Source organism: Heterodontus francisci, chromosome 23 (assembly GCF_036365525.1).
Source record: "Heterodontus francisci isolate sHetFra1 chromosome 23, sHetFra1.hap1, whole genome shotgun sequence".
NCBI classification, from domain to species: Eukaryota; Metazoa; Chordata; class Chondrichthyes; order Heterodontiformes; family Heterodontidae; genus Heterodontus; species Heterodontus francisci.
Genome location: NC_090393.1, coordinates 21,682,936 through 21,704,606, shown reverse-complemented (window position 1 = coordinate 21,704,606; position 21,671 = coordinate 21,682,936). Strand labels below are relative to the sequence as shown.

At 43.8% G+C, this 21,671-nt stretch overlaps 1 long non-coding RNA gene across 1 annotated transcript in view; it reads left to right on the top strand.

The window, feature by feature from the left end:
* Positions 1 to 206: 206 nt before the first annotated feature.
* Positions 207 to 21,671, top strand: part of LOC137382975 (uncharacterized) — a 54,350-nt gene continuing 32,885 nt past the window's right edge. The window contains exons 1-2 of the long non-coding RNA XR_010977316.1: positions 207 to 262; positions 2,266 to 2,368. This is a non-coding gene — a long non-coding RNA (uncharacterized lncRNA). The remainder of the gene's footprint in view (positions 263 to 2,265; positions 2,369 to 21,671) is intronic.

The following is a 21,671-nucleotide window of genomic DNA, read 5'->3' as shown; positions in this document are numbered from 1 at the left end:
GGATAGATAGTCATGGCTCCAATGTCCATCCGATTGCACATTTACAGAGTACAGAGCAATGCCTCCTTGAAAATAATTACATTGGCTAGAAAACAGAGAGATTACCTATGAATGACACATAGTTTAAAGCATTAACATATACACACATATTGATCTACTTTTTCGCTTGTGACAAGGATCAAGATCTGATAGTTCAGTTCGATGTATGGAAGTATCTTCTGTCACTGGAATGTCTATCAGAAGTAGTATTAATTAGTATCAGGTAAGGTCTAGAAAGGTAATGTTCTGCGCTTGCACATTTGTTGCATTTCTCAATCCATTTCAACAACTGCAATTACAATTGCCTTAATCAACCAGCAAGAATAATGGGATAGATGTTCAACTTGCCACTCAGGCAGAAAACTAGCAATGCAGCTTGATTGCCTGTTATACAAATAATGAAATAAGTAGAAATGAAAGTAGGACACTATTTTTAGAACAGGTGTCTTATCTGCAATACCAGTTTTATGTGAAAATCTATTATAATGATGGAAATTACGTTTTCCAACCATTAGCAGAGAGACTGATTCACTTCTGAGTACGTGTGTGAAATGGGCTTAGCGTACACTGCATGTCCCCATTTAAGTGCAGCAAGGATGGTGTCCTATTGGTTACCCTTCCTAATTACATTAAAAAAGGCCAGCTGTAAGCATGACTCAGGCTTCGGATTTGCTGCTCACTTGATGGGGGTGCAATTAGGTGGGGAGGGGCAGAATTGCTTCTTGATTGAGGCAGCTACGCATTCTCAAGTCTTCCCTCTCCACTTTCTTCACTCTAATTACAGCAGCAATTCATCTTTGCCTGCTGCTACTGTCACATTCTGCACTTCTTACCAACCACTTAATTACTTCCCTCATTACCCATACCTCTGCAATCTGTCACACAACATTCACATTACCCGACCTGTACATGCACATTTTCAAATCGTCTCTCTAGGCCACCACTAACACACTCTCTTCTTTCTTGCAAACCAAATTGACACTCAATATGCAGGAGCATGTGAGAACTAGAGCAGGGTAAGGCTCCTGTCCCCACTCAATGAGCAGATAGATGCTTGTCATTGTGGGAAGAGGGCATAGAAACTAACAAGGCTGATAGAACACAGCTCATAGGGTTTCTTCACATCTTACACTCTTTTCCCTTCTCACTGCTATCTTTCTTATGCACTTTGCATGACAAAGTGAAGCTGCTTCGTGCAGCCATTCATTTGTTGGACAGATAGTAATGCTCACCAAGATCCATCCAATTGCACATGTAAAGGATACAGAGCAGTGCCTTCTTGCATACAATTACATTGAAGGAAAATAGAGAGATTGTCTGTTAATGAAGCATAATTTAAAGCACTACCATACACCTTTATTTACCTTCTGATGTGTGACTAGGTTCAGAATCTGACCGCCCAGTTCTATGTCTGAGAGTACATTTTGAATCTGAAATTAATATCAGATGCAGTGTATTTATTATCAGATAATGTATATAATGGTAGCTTTTCTTGCTTTCAATTCTGTTCAGTTTTTTAATCCATTTCAACAACAGCAATTACAATTACTTGCATCAATTAGCATGAATAATGGGATAGATGTTCAACTTGCCACTCAGGCATAAAACTAGCAATGCAGATTGGCTGCCCAATATGGAAATGGTAAATCAATAGAAATGAAAGTCGGCTGTTTTCCATAACCGTTGTTGCATCTGCAATGCCAGTTTTGTGTGAAAATCTACTCCCATGTTCAAAAAAATATGTTTTCCAACACTTGGCAGAGTGATTGGTTCGCAGCTGAATATGTGTGTGAAAGGGGCTGTGCCTGTTTATATGGACACAACATGTCATATTAATTCCCTTTCCTAATTAGATTAAAAGAGGCCAGAAGCCAGTGCTACTCAGGCTTCTAATTGGCTGCTGTCCCAATGGGGGTGCGTGAGGTGATGGGTGGACTGGAAGCAGTCAGGGTGGGCACAGACTTGCTTCTTGATTGAGGCAACTACGTCCTCTCAGGCCTTTACACTCCAGCTGCCTTTCACACACAGATACTTCTACGACATTGCAATCCATCTCTTCCTGCTGCTACTCCACATTCTGCACATTCTACCATCCACATAATTAATTCCCTCACTTCCCATATCCCTACAATCTGTCACACAACATTCACACTACTCCACCTTCACATGTACATCCTCAAAACAGTTTCCTAGGCCACCACTAACCCACTCCCTTCTTTCTTGCAGGACAGGTTGCCACAAAATATGTGGTAGTAGGACGTGACCAGAGCAGGGTACTGCCACATCTTGTCCCCATTTGAGGAGAGCTGCATGTCATTGTGGGCAGCAGGTATGGAAACTATCAAGGCTGCAGGAAACATCTCACAACTTTACATTGTTCCCTCCTTTCACCTTCTCACTGCTATCTCTCCCTAGACATTCTGCATGACAAAGTGAAACTGCTTTCTGCAGCCATTCATTTGTAGGATAGATAGTAATGGCTTCAATGTCCATCCGATTGCACATTTACAGAGCAATGCCTCCTTGAAAATAATTACATTGGCTAGAAAACAGAGAGATTACCTATGAATGACACATAATTTAAAGCATTAACATATACACACATATTGATCTACCTTTTCGCTTGTGACAAGGATCAAAATCTGATAATTCTGTTCGATGTATGGAAGTATCTTCTGTCACTGGAATGTCTATCAGAAGTAGTATTAATTAGTATCAGGTAATGGGATAGATGTTCAACTTGCCACTCAGGCATAAAACTAGCAATGCAGCTTGGTTGACCGTTATACAAATAATGTAATCAATGGAAATGCAGATAGAACACTTTTTTTCAGAACAGATGTCACATCCGCAACACCAGGGTTATGTGAAAATCTACTCTAGTGTTACAAAAGAAGTTTTCCAACCCTTAGTAGACAGTTTGGTTTGTTCCTGTATATGTGTGTGAAATGGGCTTAGCGTAAACTGCAGGTGCCCATTTAAGTGGAGCAAGGATTGTGTCCTATTGGTTACCCTTCCTAATTAGATTAAAAAAGGCCAGTTGCTAGCATGACTCAGTCTTCTGATTTGCTGCTCACCTGATTAGGTAAACTGAGGTGGGGAAGTGCAGAATTGCTTCTTGATTGAGGCAGCTACACACTCTTAAGCCTTTCCTCTACAATTCTCTTCACTCACCTCTAATTACAGCGATCACATTTTAATCCATCTCCACCTACTGTCACAGTCTGTACTTCCTACCATCTGCATTATTAGTTCTCTCGTCATCCATATCTCTGCAATCTTCACACAACATTTACACTATCCTCCCTGTACATGCACATTTTCGTCTTCCTAGGCCACCACTAACACACTCCCTTGTTTCTTGCAGGACAAATTGACACTTAATATGCGGGAGCAGGTGAGAATCAGAGTAGGGTAAGGCCACACCCTGTCCCCACTTGAGAAGTAGATGCTTGCCATCATGGTTAGAGGGAACAGAAACTAATAAGGCTGATAGAACTCAGCCTTCAGGGTTTCTTCACATCTTACCATCTTTTCCCTTCTCACTGCTCCCTCTCCCTATACACTTTGTCGGCTTTGAGCAGCCATTCTCTTGTCAGACAGATAGTAATGCTCACTGGGATTCATTAAATTGCACACATAAAGGGCAATGCCTCCTTGCATATAATTACATTGACCAGAAAATAGAGAGATTGCCTGTTAATGAGATATAATTGAAAACACAAACATATACACACATCTTTATTTATCTTCTGATGTGTGACCAGGTTCAGGATCTGATCGTCCAGTTCTATATCTGGGAGTACCTTCCGAATCTGAAATATGTTTCACAAGTAGTGTAACTAGTATGAAGTAAGGTATGCAAAGGTAGCTTTTCTTGCTTTCATTTCTGCTTAGTTTCTCAATCCACTTTCACAACTGCAATTACAATGACTTACATCAATTAACATGAATATTGGGATGGATATTCAACTTGCCACTTAGGCATAAAACTAGCAATGCAGATTGGTTGCTGTTAAACAAATGATGAAAAGAATGGAAATGAAAATCAGATTTTTCCTTGGAACAGGCGCCCATCTGCAACATCAGTTTTCTGTAAAAATCTACTCTGATGTCACAAAAAACAATTTCCAACCCTTGGCAGAGAGATTGTTTCACTCAAGAATATATGCATGAAATGGGCTGAGCATACGCTACATGTGGCCATTTGAGTTGTCCATGCCATCTTGGTATCCCTTCCTAATTACATTAAGAAGGTCCAGTTACTATCCAGGCACCTTAACATTTTGTACATTTCAATCAGATCTCCCCTCAGCCTTCTCTGTTCCAACTAGAACAACCCCAGCCTATCCAATCTTTCCTCATGGCTGCATTTTTCCAGTCCTGGCAACATCCTCGTAAATCTCCTCTGTACCCTCTCTAGTGCAATTACATCCTTTCTGTAATGAGGTGACCAGAACTGCATACAGTACTCAAGTTGTGGCTTAACTAATGAATTATACAGTTCCAGCATAACCTCCCTGCTCTTATATTCTATACCTCAGCTAATAAAGGAAAGGATTCCTTATGCCTTCTTAACCACCTCATCGACCTGTCCTGCTACCTTCAGGGACCTGTGGACATTCACTCCAAGGTCCCTCACTTCCTCTACACTTCTCAGTAGTTTCCCATTAATCGTGTATTCCTTTGCCTTGTTTGACCTCCCCAAATGCATCACCTCATACTTCTCCAGGTTGAATTCCATTTACCACTTTTCTGCCATCTGACCAGACCATCACTATCTTTCTGCAGTCTACAGCTATCCTCCTCGCTACCTACCACACGGCCAATCTTTGTGTCGTCTGCAAACTTCTTGATCATGCCCCCTATATTTACGTCCAAATTGTTAATGTATACCACAAAAAGCAGGGGACCCAGTCCTGTGGAACGCCACTGGAAGCAGCCTTCCAGTTGCTAAAACACTCGCCAACAATTACCCCTTGTTTCCTGCCACTGAGCCAATTTTTTATCCACCTGGCTGCATTTCCCTGGATCCCATGGGATTTTATTTTTTTAACCTGTCTGCCATGTGGGACCTTGTCAAAAGCCTTGCTAAAATCCATGTAGACCATATCAACTGCACTACTGTCATCTATCTTCCTTGTTACTTCTTCAAAAAATTCTATCAAGTTGGTCAAACAAGATCTTCCCTTAACAAATCCATGCTGACTATCCTTGATTAACCTGTGCCTTTCTAAGTGACAGTTTATCCTATCTCAGAGTAGATTCCAATAATTTGCCAACTACTGAGGTTGGACTGACTGGCTTGTAATTATTGGGCCTATCCTTAGCTCCCTTTTTAAGCAGAGGTACGTTATTAGTTCTCCAATACTCCAGCACCACCGGTATCCAGTGAGGACTGGAAAATGATGTTCAGAACTTCTGCTGCAAACAAACCTCAGGTGGTTACAAATCAAAGGGTGGCCCATGTTTATTTAGTAAGGTCCGATTGGGAGGTGTAAAGATGCAACAAAATGAAAACCCCTCTTAACTTGTTTATGGAGACAGTGTGTCTGCAGCTGCCATCATCAGGGGTTTAAATTATTTACATAATTTCCCAGAACCAAGAGAAGATTTAAACTTCAAAAACCTCTCCATGAGTGCTTACAAAGACAGAGTTAGAGTGGTGAAAACTGTAAAACCACAGATGGTCTTGTTTAGTTGGGCAGTTGGAATCAATAAGTCGAGAAGAGTTTGCTCTGTCATTGTTAGAAACATCAATTATTCATGTGGGTATCAGGAATCAAAAAGAAGATTTGGAATTGGAAATAATTAATTTAAATTGCTATCTGGGACATCCCATGTGCAGGTACATGCTATGGAGATAGATATTGCTCGATATAGCTTTTTGGGGTCAGATTTTTTTTGGGGGGGTGTTTGCTGACTCAGTCAGTCAGTTGGCTTTTGTAAAGCTGGTGGCTTCAGACAAGCAGTTGGCTTTTAGAAAGCTGTTGGCTTTGAAAGCAGTTCGACTCAAGAACAGAGAGGCCATCAGGAACCAGGGTGTTTCTGTTTTGAGGCAGGTCCATGGGGTGCGGGAGCAGAATTGCTTCTTGTTTAAAGAAACTACACACCCTCAGGCCTTTACACCCCAGCTTCCTTTCATCCACCTTGAATTACTTCCACTACATTGCAATCCATCTCTTCCTGCTGCTATTGCCACACTCTACACTTTCTACCATCCACATTATTTATTCCTTCACTGCTCATATCCCTGCAATCTGTCACACAGCATTCACTCCACTCCACCCTCATATGCACATACACAAAACATCTCCCTCAGTCAAATTCCTGGAGCATGTATGAGCTGGGCTTGTGGAGCGGTATGTTGAGGAACCAACTAGGGATTGGACTATGTTAGATTTAGTATTATGTAACGAGAAAGGGCTAATTAATAACCTGGCTGTAAAGGAGGCATGAGGAAATAGTGACCACAATATGATAGAATTTTACATTAAATTTGAAAGAGCTGCAGTTCATTCTGAAATGAGGGTCTTAAATCTGAACTAAGGAAACTATGAAGGTATGTTGGCAAGTTGGCGCTGCAGGATTTTTTTTTATTCATTCATGGGATGTGGGTGCCGCTGGCTAGGCCAGCATTTATTGTCCATCCCTAATTGCCCTTGAGAAGGTGGTGGTGAGCTGCCTTCTTGAACCGCTGCAGTTCATGTGAGGTAGGTACACCCACAGTGCTGATAGGAAGGGAGTTCCAGGATTTTGACCCAGCGACAGTGAAGGAACAGCGATATATTTCCAAGTCAGGATGGTGTGTGACTTGGAGGGGAACTTGCAGGTGGCGGTGTTCCCATGCATTTGCAGCCCTTGTCCTTCTAGTTGGTGGAGGTTGCGGGTTGAAAAGGTGCTGTCTAAGGAGCCTTGGTGCTTTGCTGCATTGCATCTTGTAGATGGTACACACTGCTGCCACTGTGTGTCGGTGGTGGAGGTAGTGAATGTTTGTGGATGGGGTGCCAATCAAGCGGGCTGCTTTGTCCTGGATGGTGTCGAGCTTCTTGAGTGTTGTTGGAGCTGTACCCAACCAGGCAAGTGGACAGTATTCCATCACACTCCTGATTTGTGCCTTGTAGATGGTGGACAGACATTGGGGAGTCAGGAGGCGAGTTACTCGCCGCAGGATTCCTAGCCTCTGACCTGCTCTTGTAGCCACGGTATTTATATGGCAACTCCAGTTCAGTTTCTGGTCAACGAGATCCCCTAGGATGCTGATACAGGGGGATTCAGCGATTGTAATGCCATTGAATGTCAAGGGGAGATGGTTAGATTCTCTCTTGTTGGAGATGGTCATTGCCTGGCACTTCTGTGGCGCGAATGTTACTTGCCACTTATCAGCCCAAGCCTGGATATTATCCAGGTCTTGCTGCATTTCTACACGGACTGCTTCAGTATCGTTGATGAAGCGGCTGAAGCTGGTTGGGCCGAGGACACTATCCTGAGAAACTCCTGCAGTGATGTCCTGAAGCTGAGATGATTGACCTCCAACAACCACAACCATCTTCCTTTGCGCTAGGTATGATTCCAACCAGTGGAGAGTTTTCCCCCTAATTCCCATTGACTTCAGTTTTGCTAGGGCTCCTCGATGCCATACTTGGTCAAATGCTGCCTTGATGTCAAGGGCAGTCACTCTCACCTCACCACCTGAGTTCAACTCTTTTGTCCATGTTTGAGCCAAGGCTGTAATGAGGTCAGGAGCTGAGTGGCCCTGGCGGAAGCTAAACTGAGCGTCACTGAGCAGGTTATTGCTAAGCAAGTGCCGCTTGATAGCACTGTTGATGACACTTTCCTTCACTTTACTTATGATTGAGAGGAGACTGATGGGGCAGTAATTGGCCGGGTTGGACTTGTCCTGCTTTTTGTATACAGGACATACCTAGGCAATTTTCCACATTGCCGGGTAGATGCCAGTGTTGTAGCTGTACTGGAACAGCTTGGCTAGGGGTGCGGCAAGTTCTGGAGCACAGGCCTTCAGTACTATTGCCGGAATATTGTCAGGGCCTATGGCCTTTGCAGTATCCAATGCCTTCAGTCATATCTTGATATCATGCGGGGTGAATCGAATTGGCTGAGGTCTGGCATCAGTGATGCTGGAGACATCAGGACAAGGCTGAGATAGATCATCAACTCGGCACTTCTGGCTGAAGATTGTTGCAAATACTTCAGCCTTATCTTTTGCACTGATCATTGAGGATGGGGATATTTGTGAGCGGCCCTGCAGAGTCCTCCTTACTAACATCTGGAAATTTGTGCCAAGTTGGGAGAGCTGTCTCACAGACTAGTCAAGCAATAGCCTGACATAGTCATACTCACCGAATCATACCTTACAACATCCCAGATACCACCATCACCATCCTTGGCTATGTCCCAGCAGAGGTGGCACCACAGTGGTATACAGTCGGGAGGGAGTTGCCCTGGGACGCCTCAACATCGACTCCGGACCCCATGAAGTTTCATGGCATCGGGTCAAACAATAAAGGCCAAAATTCCATTTGCCTCCTTAATTATTTGCTGCACCTGCATGCTAACTTTTTGTGTTTCATGCACAGACACCCAGATCCCTCTGTGCTGCACTTTTTTGGAGTCTCTCTCCATTTAAATAATAGTCTGCCTTTTGATTCTTCTTACCAAAGTGCATGACCTCACCCTTGCCTACATTAAACTCCATCTGCCACGTTTTTGCCCACTCACTCTACCTATCTATATCCCCTTGCAGATTCCTTATGTCCTCATCACAACATGCCCACCCACCTATTTTTGTATCGTCAGCAAATCTGGATATATTTACACTCTGCCCCCGTCCTCTAGGTCATTAATATAGATAGTAAACAATTGAGGCCCTCGGACTGATTCTTGTGGCACTCCACTAATTACGTCTTTACAACCTGAAAAAGACCCATTAATCCCGACTCTCTGTCTTCTGTGAGTTAACCAATCTTCAATCCATGCTAATACATTACCCCCAATACTGTGAGCTCCTATCTTGTGCAATAATCTTTTATGTGGCACCTTATCGAATGCCTTCTGGAAATCTAAATACACTACATCTACCGGTTCCCCTTTATCAACTCTGCTTGTTATATCCTGAAAGACCTCTAGCAGATTTGTCAAACATGATTTCCCTTTCACAAAACCATGTTGACTCTGTTTGATTGCGCTAAGCTTTTCTAAACGTCCTGCTATTTCTGCCTTAATAATGGACTCTAGCATATTCCCAATGACCGATGATAGGCTGACTGTCCTATAGTTTACTGCTTTTTGTCTTCCTCCCTACTTGAACAGGGGCATAACATTCACGGTTTTCCAATCCGCTAGGACCTTCCCAGAATCCAGTGAGTTCTTGAATATTTCGACCAATGCCTCCACTATCTCTGCAGCCACTTCCTTTAAAACCCTTGGATTCAGGCCATCAGATCCTGGCGATTTGTCTGTCTTTAGTCCCATTAGTTTGTCAAATACTTTGTCCCTCGTGATAGAGACTGTCGCAAGATCTTTCCTCCCATTAGCTCCTTGCTTATCTGATATCTGTGGGATGTTTATTGTGTCCTCCACCGTGAAGACTGATGCAAAATATTGGTTTAAATTATCTGCCATTTCCCTGTTCCCCATTATCAATTCTCCAGTCGCACCCTCCAAGGGTCCCACACTCACTTTAGTTACTCTCTTTTTATATACCCGTAGAAGCTCTTGCTGTTTGATTTTATATTTCTTGGCAATTTACTTTTATAATCAATTTTCTCCCTCTTTATTAGCTTTTTAGTCATCCACTGCTGGTTCCTAAAAAATTCCCACTCCTCTGGCCTAGCACTAGTTTTCACCGCTTTGTATGCCTTAGTTTTTGACTGGATACTCTCCTTGACTGCCTTTGTTAACCACGGGTGGTTCATCCTTCTCATTGAGTCTTTCTTTTTGATCAGGATAAATTTATCTGCTTAAATGTCTGCCACTGCTCATCCACTGACCTTCCCCTTCGTCTATTTTCCCAGCCCGCTTTAGACAACTCGTTCTTTATACCTCTGTAATTGCACTTGTTTAAGTTGAGGAGAGGGCATAGCTGAGGTATTAAATGAATACTTTGCATCTGTCTTTACCAGGAAGAAGATGCAACCCAGGCAATTGTGAAAGAGGAGGTAATTCAGACATTAGAGGGTTTAAAATTGATGAAGAGGATGTATTTGATAGGCTGTCTGTACTTAAAGTGGATAAAGCACCAGGACTGGATGAGATGTATCCAAGGATACTGAAGGAAGTGAGGGTAGAAATCGCAGTGGCATTGGCCATAATTTTTCAGCCTTCCTCAGACTCGCGGGTGGTGCCCAAGGACCGCAGAATTGCAAACATTACACCCTTGTTCAAAAAAGGGTGTAAAGATAAGCCCAGCAACTACAGGACAGCCAGTTTAACTTTGGTGGGAAAATTTGTTGAAAGAATAATTCAGGACAAAATTAAGAGTCACAGAAAAATGTGGGTTAATTAAGGAAAGCCAGCATGGATTTCTGAAGGGAAAATCATGTTTAATTAACTTTCTGGAGTTTTTGAGGAGGTAACAGAGAGGGTTGATGAGGGCAATGCCATTGATGTGCTGTACATGGACTTTCAAAAGGCGTTTGATACAGTGCCAGACAACAGACTTGTGAGCAAACTTATAGCTCATGGAATGAAAGGGACGGAGCAACATGGATAGGAAATTGGCTGAGAGACAGAAAACAAAGAGTTAATGGATGTTTTTCAGGCTGGAGGAAGGTTTGTCGTGGAGTTCCCCAGGGGTCAGTGTTGGGACCCTTGCTTTTCTTGATATATATTAATGACCTAGACCTTGGTGTATAGGGCACAATTTCAAAGTTTTCAGATGATACGAAACTTGGAACTATTGTGAACTGTGAGGAGGATAGTGTAGAACTTCAAAAGGACATAGACAAGTTGGTGGAATGGGCAGACAGGTGGCAGATGAAGTTCAATGCAGAGAAATGTGAAGTGATTCATTTTGGTAGGAAGGATATGGAGAGACAATATAAAATAAAGGGTACAATTCTAAAGGGGGTGCAGGAGCAGAGGGACCTGGGTGTATATGTGCATAAGTCATTGAAGGTGGCAGGACAGGTTGAGAGAGTGCTTAATAAATCATATAGTGTCCTAGACTTTATTATTAGGGGCATAGAGTACGAGAGCAAGGAAGTTATGTTGAACTTGTATAAGACACTAGTTCAGCCTCAACTGGAGTATTGTGTCCAGTTCTGGGCGCTGCTCTTTAGGAAAGATGTGAAGGCATTGGAGAGAGTACAGAAAATATTCACGAGAATGGATCCAGGGATAAGGAATTTCAGTTATGAAGATAGATTGGAGAAGTTGGGACTGTTTTCATTGGAGAAGAGAAGGCTGAGAAGTGATTTGATAGAAGTATTCAATATCATGAGGTGTCTGGACAGAGTTCCCACTTGTGAAAGGATCGAAAACAAGAGGGCACAGATTGAAAGTATTTGGTAAGAGAAGTAAAATTGACATGAGGAAAATCTTTTTCACGCAGCGGGTGGTTAATGCACTGACTGAAATTGTGGTGGAGCAATTGAAGCAATCAGAAGGGAATTAGACTTTTATATGAAAAGGAAGAATGTGCAGAGTTATGGAGAGAAGGCGGGGGAATGGAACTGAGTGAATTGCTCTTTCAGAGAGCCGGTGTGGACATGATGGACCGAATGGCCTCCTTCTGCACTGTAACAATTCTGTGATTTCTTTCAAAATTCTATAGATTCTGGAAAGGTTCCTGCAAATTGGAAAGTAGCAAATGCAACCCCACTATTTAACAACGGAACCAGAGAAAAAATGGAGAACCTCATATCCTGTTAGTTTGACGTCAGTAGTGGGAAAAATGTTAGAATCTATTAGAAAGGATGTGATAACTGGACACTTGGAAATAATAAAAACAGCAAGTGCTGGAAATATTCAGCAGGTCAGGCAGCATCTGTGAAGAGAGAAGCAGAGGTAATGTTTCAGGTCTGTGACCTTCCATCAGAACTGGCATAGGTTAGAAAAGAATTAGGTATAAAGCAAGTGAAAGTGGGTGGGGTGCGGTTGGTGGGGAAGAGAACAAAAGGGAAGGTGTGTAATAGGGCAGAGGGCAGGAGAGATTAAATAACAAAGCTAACTTGGGACGAAGGCAAAGAGTATGTTAATGGTTGTGATGAAAGACAAAGCATTAGTCCAGAGAGAGTGTTATTGGCAGAATAATGAGCAGCTCTGTCTACATGAAAAACAGGCACATGGTTAAAAATAAAATAAAATAAAATAAAACAAAAAAATATATAAAATAAGACCAGTCATGCTCTGAAATTATTGAACTCAATGTTCAATCCGCAAGGTTGTAGAGTGCCTAATCGAAACATCAGATGCTGCTCCACGAGCTTGCATTGAAGTTCACTGGAACATTGGAGCAGGTCAAGGACAGAACTGTGGGATTGACGGCAAGGGGCAGGTGGGGGCGGTGTTGAAATGGCAAGCGACCGGAAGCTCGGGGTCATGCTTTTGGACTGAGCGGAGGTGTACCACAAAGTGGTCACCCAGTCTGCGTTTTATCTCTCCAATGTAGAGGCGACCGCTTTGTGAGCAGCGAATACAGTATACTAAATTGAAGGAAGTACAAGTAAACCGCTGCTTCACCTGGAAGGACTATTTGGGTGGTGAGGAGAGAGGAGGTAAAAGGGCAGGTATTACACCTCCTGCAATTGCATGGGAAGGTGCCGTGGGAAGGGGACGGGGTGTTAGGGGTGATGGAGGAGTGGTCCAGGGTGTTGCGGAGGGAACGATCCCTTCGGAATGCTGACAAGAAAGGGAAAGGGAAGATGTGCTTGGTGGTGGCATCGCGCTGGAAGTGGCGGAAATGGCGGAGGATGATCCTTTGGCTGTGGAGACTGGTGGGGTGGAAAGTGAGGACAAGGGGACCCCTGTTGTGCTTCTGGGAGAGAGGGGAAGGAGTGAGGGCAAAAGTGCGGGAAATAGGTCGGACATGTTTGAGGGCCCTGTCAACCACAGTGGGGGGAATCCTTGGTTGACGAAAAAGGAAGACATGTCAGAAGCACTGTTGTACAAAGAACAAAGAGCAAAGATAATTACAGCACAGGAACAGGCCCTTCGGCCCTCCAAGCCTGCGCCGATCCAGATCATCTCTCTAAATATGTCGCCTACTTTCTAAGGTTCTGTATCTCTATTCTTCCTGCCCATTCATGTGTCTGTCTAGATACATCTTAAAAGACTCCATCGTGCCCGCATCTACCACCTCCGCTGGCAACGCGTTCCAGGCACCCACCACCCTCTGCTTAAAGAACTTTCCACGCATATCCCCCCTAAACTTTTCCCCTTTCACTTTGAACTCGTGTCCTCTAGTAATTGAATCCCCCACTCTGGGAAAAAGCCTCTTGCTATCCACCCTGTCTATACCTCTCATGATTTTGTACACCTCAATCAGGTCCCCCCTCAACCTCCGTCTTTCTAATGAAAATAATCCTAATCTACTCAACCTCTCTTCATAGCTAGCGCCCTCCATACCAGGCAACATCCTGGTGAACCTCCTCTGCACCCTCTCCAAAGCATCCACATCCTTTTGATAATGTGGCGACCAGAACTGCACGCAGTATTCCAAATGTGGCCGAACCAAAGTCCTATACAACTGTAACATGACCTGCCAACTCTTGTACTCAATACCCCGTCCGATGAAGGAAAGCATGCCGTATGCCTTCTTGACCACTCTATTTACCTGCGTTGCCACCTTCAGGGAACAGTGGACCTGAACACCCAAATCTCTCTGGACATCAATTTTCCCCAGGACTTTTCCATTTACTGTATAGTTCACTCTTGAATTGGATCTTCCAAAATGCATCACCTCGCATTTGCCCTGATTGAACTCCATCTGCCATTTCTCTGCCCAACTCTCCAATCTATCTATATTCTGCTGTATTCTCTGACAGTCCCCTTCACTATCTGCTACTCCACCAATCTTAGTGTCGTCTGCAAACTTGCTAATCAGTCCACCTATACTTTCCTCCAAATCATTAATGTATATCACAAACAACAGTCGTCCCAGCACGGATCCCTGTGGAACACCACTGGTCACACGTCTCCATTTTGAGAAACTCCCTTCTACTGCTACTCTCTGTCTTGTGGAAGATTGCATCATCAGAACAGATGTGTCGGAGATGGAGAAACTGGGAGAATGGGATGGAGTCCTACAGGAAACAGGGGTCTGAGGAAGTGTAGTCAAGGTAGCCATGGGAGTTGGTGGGCTTATAATGAATATTAGTAGACAGCCTATTCCCAGAGATGGAAAGAGAGAAGTCAAGGAAGGGAAGGGAAGTGTCCAAAATAGTCCATGTAAAGGTGAGAGAAGGGTGGAAATTGGAAGCAAATTTGATGAAGTTTTCCAGTTCGGGGCGAGAGCAGGAAGTGGCACCGATGCAGTCATCAATGTACTGGAAAAAGAGGTGAGGGAGGGGGACTGAGTAAGACTGGAACAAGGAATGTTCGACATAACCCACAAAAAGACAGGCATAACGAGGACCCATGCAGGTACCCTTAGCAAAACCTTTTATTTGAAGGAAGTGAGTGGAGTTGAAGGAGAAGTAGCTCAACCTAAGAACAAGTTCAGCCAGGCGGAGGAGGGTGGTGGTGGACGGGGACTGGTTGGGCCTCTGTTCAAGGAAGAAGCGGAGAGCCCTCAGACCATCCTGGTGGGGGATGAAGGTGTAGAGAGATTGAATGTCCACAGTGAAGAGGAGGCAGTTAGGGCCAGGAAACTGGAAATTGTCAAAATGATGTAGGGTGTCCGAAGAGTCACGATGTTATTGGGAAGAGACTGGACCAGGGGAGAAAAGATAGAGTCAAGATAGGAAGAAATAAGTTCAGTGGTGCTGGAACAGGCTGAAATGATGGGTCTACCAGGACAGTCCTGTTGTGTATTTTAGGAAAGGGGTAGAAGCGGGCTGTCCAGGGTTTTAGGACTATGAGGTTGGAAGATGTAGAGGAAAGATCTCCAGAGGAGATGAGGTCAGTGACAGTCCTGGAGACAGTGGCTTGATGTTCAGTGATGGGGCCATGGTCCGGGGGAGGTAGGAAGAAGTGTCTGAGAGTTGGCACTTACCCTCTGCAAGAGAGAGGTCGGTACGCCAGACAACAACAGCACCACCCTTGTCAGCAGGTTTGATCAGAATGTTGGGATTAGACCTGAGAGAATGGAGTGCAGCAAGTCCGGAGGGAGACAGGTTAGAGTGAGCGAGGGGACCGGACAACTGGAGGCGGCCGATGTCAGGCCGACAGTTCTCAATAAAAAGATCAAGAGTGGGTAACTGGCCAGAGGGAGGGGTCCAGGTGGAGCGAGAATGCTGGAGGTGGGTGAATGGGTCTGCCGGTTGCAGGGAGGACTCTCAAAATATTTGAAGTCTGAAAACGACAAGCACATTCCAATTTCCTGATCAAACAATTGATCTAAAAGACCTATGAACCTGTCTTTCCCTAACAATCAGACCTTGTGCCCTTAAAAGGATGCAACTCCACCTTAGCAGAATAGTGCATTCTCCATTAAGGAGTACAATACTTCTGTCATTAGTTTGACGTAGTCGGGAAAATGTTAACATCTATTATAAAGGATGTGATAACTAGATACTTAGAAAATAATGATATGATTGGGCAGAGTCAACATGAATTTATGAAAGGAAAATCATGTTTGATAAAGTTGTCTGAGTTTTTTGAGGATGTTACTTGTAACATGGATAAAGGAGAACCAGTGGATGTGGTGCATTTGGATTTTCAGAATGCTTTTAATAAAGTCCCACACAGGAGGTTAGTAAACAAAATTAGAGCACATGGAATTGGGGGTAATATACTGTTATGGATTGAGAATTGGTTAACAGACAGAAAGCAGAGAGTAGGAATAAGTGAGTCATTCTCAGGATGGCAGGCTGTTACTAGTGGGGTAGTGCAAGGAGCAGTGCTTGGGCCACAGCTGTTCACAATCTATATAAATGATTTCGATGTAGAGACCAAATGTAATATTTCCAAATTTGCTGATGACACAAAACTAGGTGGGAATGTAAGTTGTGAGGATGATGCAAGGAGGCTTCAAGGGGACAGACTAAGTGTTATGACCAGGTGAGAAAGAGATCTCGGGTTCCCCTTCAGCCTTCACCTGGTCTTACTGTAACAGGGTTTAATTTTTAAAACACCGTGTTTTAGCTCCCCCTTGGTGAATCCTTGTTCACCACTTTCTAATTATAAGACAAAGAAACCAGTATAAACAGGGTTTCTTAGGTTTAAAGAAGAAAGGCTGAAATTTATTAAACTTGAACTTAAACTCTAGTTTGGTTGATGCCTGCGGATACACGACGCACCCACGCTAGCATGCATACGTGATACACACATGCAAATAGAGACAGAAAAGAGCAGAAGAAAAATAAAATGGAAAAGTTTGATGCAATATCTGAATAGTTTTTGTTACCTTGTATTCTTCTTAAACCTTGTTCACTGTAGGAGACTTTTCTCTCTTGGGGTTCATGTGTCTTCAGTGGATTCAGAGGCTTGTGAGAAAGATGGGAGCAGACAGGAGAGATCTTCTCAGTTCAGGAGCAACCAGTCTTTCTCAGTTCAAATGCTCTGTGGCTAGTTCAAAAAACCTTGGAACAGCCAGTCATTCATGTGACCAGCTGGTCCAACCAGTCCTGGCCCCTGTGAATTGCATCAGCCCAGCAGGCCCTGGAATGCGCTCCCCCACCCGCTCACTGTCCGGTGATCAACATCCATTGTGGGTTAAATGTGTCAGGGAATGATCCTTTGTCTACACAAGCACCGTCAGTTAGTATGCAAATGTTTTTTCCAGCCACAGCTGAGCTGTTCAAGTCATTTCCTCGCTCCAGCAATAGTTCAAAATCAATGTTTACATGACAAAACTGATCTGCCTCATTCTTGGCAGGTGGGGGCCTGCATGACAATAGCCACCATCGTGCTGTGTGGCACTACAACCATGCTAAATGGAATCTACGATCAAGCCGGGGGACCAACCCTGGTTCAATAAAAAGTGTAGGAGGGCATGCCAGCAGCAACACGTCAAAATGAGGTGTCAGCCTGGTGAAGCTACAACCCAGGACTACTTGCATGCCAAACAGCAGAAGCAAGTGATAGACAATGCTAAGTGATCCCACAACCAACGGATCAGGTCTAAGCTCTGCAGTCCTGCCACATCCAGTCAAGAATGGTAGCGGACAATTCAACAAATAACAGGAGGAGAAGACTCCACAAATATCCCCATCATCAATGATGGGAGAGCCCAGTACATCAGTGCAAAAGACGAGGCTGAAACATTTGTATCCATCTTCAGCCAGAAGTGCTGAGCACATAATCCAGCTCATCCTCCTCCTGAGGTCCTCACCATCACTGATGCCAATCTTCAGCCAATCTGATTCACTCCACGTGATATCAAGAAATGGCTGAAGGCATTAGATACTGCAAAGGCTATGGGCCCTGATCTACCCGGCAATGTGGAAAATTGCCTAAGTATGTCCTGTACACAAAAAGCAGGACAAATCCAACCCAGCCAATTACTGCCCTATCAGTCTACTCTCAATCACCAGCAAAGTGATGGAAGGGGTCGTCGACAATGCTGTCAAGCAGCACTTGCTTAGCAATAACCTGTTCACTGAAGCTCAGTTTGGGTTCTGCCAGGGCCACTCAGCTCCTGACTTCATTACAGCCTTGTCCAAACATGTGCTGAACTCCAGAGGTGATGTGAGAGTGATTGCCCTTGACATTAAGGCAGCATTTGACTGAGTATAGTATCAAGGAGCCCCAGCAAAACTGGAGTCAATGGGAATCAGAGAGAAAACTCTCCGCTGGTTGGAATCATACCTAGCACAAAGGAAGACGTTTTTGGTTGTTGGGGGTCAATCATCTCATTCCCGGACATCACTGCAGGAGCTCCTTAGGGTAGTGTCCTAAGCCCAACCATTTTCAGCTGCTTCATCAATAACCTTCCCTCCATCATAAGGTCAGAAGTGGGGATGTTCGCTGATGATTGCACAATGTTCAGCACCATTCGCGACTCCTCAGATAATGAAGCAGCCTGTGTTCAGGTGCAGCAAGACCTGGACAACATCAAGGCTTGGGCCGATAAGTGGCAAGTAACATTCCCACCACACAAGTGCCAGGCAATGACCATCTCCACCAAGAAGAATCTAACCATCTCCCCTTGATGTTCAATGGCATCCTATCGCTGAAACTGAACTGGACCAGTCACATAAATACTGGGGCTATAAGTGCAGGTCAGAGGCTAGGAATTCTGTGGGGAGTACCTCACTTTCTGTTTCCCAAGGTACAAGTCAGGAGTGTGATGGAATACTCTCCACTTGCCTGGATGGGTGCAGCTCCAACAGCACTCAAGAAGCTCGATGCCATCCAGGACAAAGCAGCCTGCTTGATTGGTACCCCTTCCACCACCTTCAACATTCACTCCCTGCACCGCCGATGCACAGTGGCAGGAGTGTGCATCATCTATCAGATGCACTGCAGCAACTGACCAAGACTCCTTCGACAGCACCTTCCAAACCCGCGACTTCTACCACCTAGAAGGACAAGGGCAGCAGACGCAAGGGAACGCCACCACCTGCAAGTTCCTCTCCAAGCGACACACCATCTTGGAACTATATCACCGTTCCTTCACTGTCGCCTGGTCAAAATTCTGGAACTCCCTTCCTAACAGCACTGTTGGTGTACCTACACCCCAATGACTGCAGTGGTTCAAGAACGCAGCTCACCATCACCTTCTCAAGGGCAAATAGGGTAATAAATACTGACCTAGCCAGCGACGCTCACATCCCATGAATTAATTTTTAAAAAGTGATCCACTTTGGTAGCAAAAACAGAAATGCGGAGTATTTCTTAAATGATGAGAGTTTGGGAGGAGTTGATGTCCAAAGAGACCCGGGTGTCCTTGTTCATGATCACTAAAAGCTAGTATGCAGGTGCAGCAATTAGGAAGGCAAATGGTATGTTGGCCATCATTGCAAGGGGATTTGAGTACAGGAGTAAAGATATCTTGCTGCAATTGTATACAGCCTTGGTGAGACTGCACCTGGAGTATTGTGTACAGTCTCCTTATCTAAGGAAGGATATACTTGCCATAGAGGGAGTGCAACGGAGGTTCACCAGACTAATTCCTGGGATGGAGGGATTGTCTTATGAGAAAATATTGCAGAAACTGGGCCTGTATTCTCTAGAGTTTCGAAGAATGAGAGGTGATCTCATTGAAACTTGCAAAATTCTTCCAGGGCTTGACAGGGTAGATTTGGATAGGATGTTTCCTCTGGCTGGTGAATCTAGAACCAGGGGACACAGTCTCAGATTAAGGGGCAGGCCATTTAAGACTGAGATGAGGAGGAATTTCTTCACTTGGACAGTGGTGACATTTGGAATTCACTATCCCAGAGGGTTGTGGAAGCTGAATCATTGAGCATGTTCAAGACAGAATTTCTGGGTACCAATGACATCAAGGGATATGCGGATAGTGGGCAAAATGGCATAGCGGTAGATAATCAGCCATGATCTGTTTGAATGGCGAAGCAGGCTTGACGGGCCAAATGGCCTAATCCTGCTCCTATTTCCTCTTTTACTATAATTCAAGCTGGGAAATACAGATTCATGATGTGTTGAAGGTGAACTAGAGGATTTGCCTAGCCGAAGCTAGAGGGAGAATTCCCAAGAAATCCCAAACCTCAAAAGACAGCTGAGAAATTAAGGAAATCGAAGTGAAATCCCAAGAACTGTAGTACACTTCGGATTAGTCCGAGGAGAAGTGAGCAAACCACCAAGATCCTGTAACATATATGGACATTTTTGTGGTGGAAGCAAAAGTTAAAGGGGAGTGTTCTGTAAGATATTTAGGTTTGAAATATAAATGCCCCAGGTTGTATTGTTAAGTTAGTAGTGTTTTGCTTTGTTTAATTCTTATACAGTTAAGTTTTTGTTTAAAACCTGAAATCTTGTCGCCGAATTATTTCAGTAATAATTGGAATTCGACTTTCCCTTTTTCAAAGTTAACAGAATTGTAACACCATCCAGTTGAACATATGCAGAACAGTGCCTGCCTGAATATCATTACATTGACTATAAAATAGAGAATTATCCTATTAATGACACATAGCTTAAAGCACTAACATATACACACATATTTATATATCTTTTTGCTTGTGACAAGGATCAAGATCTGATATTCCAGTTCTATGTTTGAAAGTATTTTCTGTATCTAAAATGTATACCTGGGGTAGGGTTAATTAGCAGCAAAAGCAGAACATGCGAGAAATACTCAGCAGGTCAAGCAACATCTATGGAGAAAAATACAGAGTTAACATTTCAGGTCTGTGACCTTTCCTCAGAACTGTCAACAGTTAGAAAAGTAATCGGTTTTGAGCAAGTGAAATGGGGAGGGGGGGAGGAAGAACAAAAGGTTTTGTACCATGAAACCATTTGTCATTTAATCTCTCCTGCCTTCCACCCTATCAAAGACCTGCCCTTTGTTCTTCTTACCCCCTTGTACCTTTCACTTGTTTAAAACCAATTACATTTCTAACTTTTGGTAGGTCTGATGAAAGGTCACAGACCTGAAACATTAATTCTGTTTCTCTCTCCACAGATGCTGCCTGACCAGCTGAGTATTTTCAGTGTTTTCTGTTTTTGTTTCAGATTTCCAGCATCTGCAATATTTTGCTTTTGTATTAGTATTAGCATCAGGAAAGATTAAAAAAAGATAACTTTTCCAGCTTCCATTTCTGTTTCTCAATCCATTTTAACAGCAGCAATTACATAATTAAAATAATTGGATAGATGTTCAACTTGCCACTCAGGCATAAAACTAGCAATGCAGATTGGTTGCCTGTTATACAAATGATGAAATGAATGGAAATGAAAATTGGATGCTTTTTTGGAACAGTCGTTCCATCCGCAACATCGGTTTTATGTGAAAATCTACTCTAATGTTACAAAAAATGTTTTTCAAACCTTGGCAGAGAGTTTGGTTTACTTCTGAATATGTGCGTGAAATGGGCTGAGCCCACTCTGCATGTGCCCATTTAAGTGTAGCAAGGATCACGTCCTATTGGTCCCCTTCCTAATCACGTTAAAAGAGGGCAGCTGCAAGCACTACTCATGCTTCTGATTTGCTGCTCACCTGATGGGGGTGCATTGAGTTGGTGGGGGTTGCAGAATTGCATCTTGATTGAGGCAGTTATTCATACTACTCTACGTGTTCATGCACATCTTCAAATCATAGAGTTGTACAGCATAGAAACAGGCCTTTCGGCCCACCGCATCCGTGCCAACCATAATGCCTATCTATACTAATACCACCTGCCTGCATTAATTCCATATCCCTCTATGCCTTGTTCATTCAAGTACCTGTCCTGATGCCTCTTAAATGTTGCTACTGTTCCTGCCTCCACCATTTCCTCTGGCAGCTCATTCCAGATACCCACTATTCTTTGTGTGAAAAATCTGCCCCTTTGATCCCCTTTAAACCTCCTCCCTCTCACCTTAAATCTATGCCCTCTAGTTTTAGT